Source organism: Belonocnema kinseyi, chromosome 10, assembly GCF_010883055.1.
Source record: "Belonocnema kinseyi isolate 2016_QV_RU_SX_M_011 chromosome 10, B_treatae_v1, whole genome shotgun sequence".
In the NCBI taxonomy this organism is placed as follows: domain Eukaryota; kingdom Metazoa; phylum Arthropoda; class Insecta; order Hymenoptera; family Cynipidae; genus Belonocnema; species Belonocnema kinseyi.
The window spans coordinates 80,047,938-80,050,540 of NC_046666.1; positions in this window are offsets into that span (position 1 = coordinate 80,047,938).

The following is a 2,603-nucleotide window of genomic DNA, read 5'->3' on the forward strand; positions in this document are numbered from 1 at the left end:
AGACTAAGGATGGAATTGTAAATATATGTACAGGCAGCGGAGGCTCTTAAACCCGTAAAATGGAGAGATTAAATACATGCATACATACATGCATACATAATTATAGTTGAAAATTTAACTATTTGCCTTTAAATCAGGTTAAAAATTCAGCTTTTTTGTAGATAATACTCTTTTTGACTTTAAAATTTTAAAGATTATTAAAATTAAATTGACCCTTTTTAGTAGAAATTTAATCATTTTGGTTGAAAATGTATCATTTTTGGTCAAAAATGCAATTGTTTGGTTCAAATATGAGCTGTACATCTTCTTGGGTTTAAAAGCCGATTATTTCACTAAGAGTTGAACTGCTTTGTAAAAAAAATACGTTTTTTTTAAAAAGGTTTTATAATTATTGTTGAAAATTTAACTCTTTGATTGAAAACTCATATTTTTCGTTTGAGAAAGTGTAACTATTATAGGATTGATTAAAAATTCATCGTATATATTGGTCAAGTTTTAAAATCGTTTTTTTATAGAACATTAATCTTCTTGGTCAAAAATTCACCTTTTATCTGAAAATTGAACTATTCCATTTTTGGTTAAACTTTATCCTCTAAATTGTATTAGTTAAAGCACCAATTATTTGTTAGAAAATAAATTTATTTGTTTTCGATTATGACTTGAAATATTATTTCAGTCTAAAATTTTTTATTTTTAACCTATTCTATTTGAAATTTTTTAATTTAAAAAAGGAAATTTCGTTAATTATCAGCAATATTTGACCCTTCATTTAAAATAATCCATTACAAACAACTGTTAAAAACTACAAATTTGAACAGAACGGTTAGAAATAGAAAGCCTTGAATTGTTAAATTTGTAATGAGCTGAATATAAGGTTAAAAGCTACAATTATAATTTAAATAAAATTCAGAATTAATTTAAAACTTGAAATTATTTCAAATAATTTGAAACACGATTTAGACTTTTGCAGATTAAAAAAAAAAGCTTTTTGAGAATTGCACAGTATTTAAAAAGAATAACAAAAATATTTGTGATCGCTAAGAATATTAAAAATGATTTTTTATTTTGACATGTAAATTTTAAGCGAGTATTTGAAAACATTTTAAAAATAAAAAAAAGGAATCCGGAAGATTTTAAGGTAATTTTTTTATTTTGCAGTTTTTTTAATTTTAGGAAAAAAACTGTAATAAACAAAATATATCAATTTTCAAGTTTAAACTTAAAATTTAGCTCATTACAAATTTAACAATTCAAGGCTTTCTATTTCGAACCATTCTGTTGAAATTTGTATACTGTTTAACAGTTGTTTGTAATGGATTATTTTAAATGAACGGTGAAAAATTGCTGAAAATAAATGAAATTTTCTTTTTTTAATTAAAAAATTTCAAATTGAATGGGTTAGAAATGAAAATTTTTTATACTGAAATAATATTTCAAGTCATAATCAAAAACAAATAAATTAAATTTCTAACAAATAATTGGTGTATTAACTAATACAATTTACAGGATAAAGTTTAACCAAAAATGGAATAGTTCAATTTCCAGATAAAAGCTGTGATAAAAAATTGAATTGAACCAGAAGAAAAACGAATTTTGAATAAAATTGTTAAATTTTCAAGGGAAAAGGTGCATTTTTGACCAAGAAGATTAATGTTCCATAAAAAAAACGATTTTCAAACTTAACCAATATATACGATTAATTTTTAATCAATTCTATAATAGTTACATTTTCAGATAAAGATAAATAATTTTCATATTCATATTCATATTTTAGCCAAACAATTGCATTTGTGACCGAAAATGATACATTTTCCACTCAAAAATTATGATTTTAATTTTTAACAATATAGTTGCATTTACAACAAAACGACTTTGCAACCAAAAAATATTTATGGTTGATAATTCAACTGAAAAATGTAATTTTTAATCAAAAAGTATCAATTTTCCATAAAGCCATTTAATTTCTACAAAGAAAGATGAATTGTTAACAAAATACATGACTTTTTAACCAAAAATGGGATAGATTAATTGCCAGGTTCAAAAATGTATTTTCAACGAAAGAGATGAAACTTCAAATAAAAGAAATAAAAATTTTAACAAAGTAGTTGAATTTTTGATAGAAAAGAGTACTTTTTTACAAAATAGTTACATTTTCCACATTACATTTGCCAACGCACGCGATCGACTAGATGATACTTAACCAAAAATATAAACAATAAAAAGCTAACCAAGAAGTAAGCACTAGAAAGTTTTAGATCGCGGAATTGAACAAGGTGAAGCTATAAGTTGGCCAAAACTAGAAGATACTCGCACGCTCCATCAAAACATTATAGTGCTATCTCGGGCGAGCAAAGCATGAAGGTGCCACTTCTCGCTTATAATCTAAACGCGAGAAGTGGCAACCTTCATGCTTTGCTCGCCCGAGATAGAACTTGCATGATTTGATGAAGCGAGTGAGCACCTTTTAGTTTTGGCCAACTTTTAGCCTCATCTTGCTCAATTACGCGAGCAAGATCTTCTAGCGTTAACTTCTCCGTTAGATTTTTATTGTTTTTATTTTTGGTTAAGTATTGTCAAGTCGTGTCGCGTCCGTTGGCATCCTA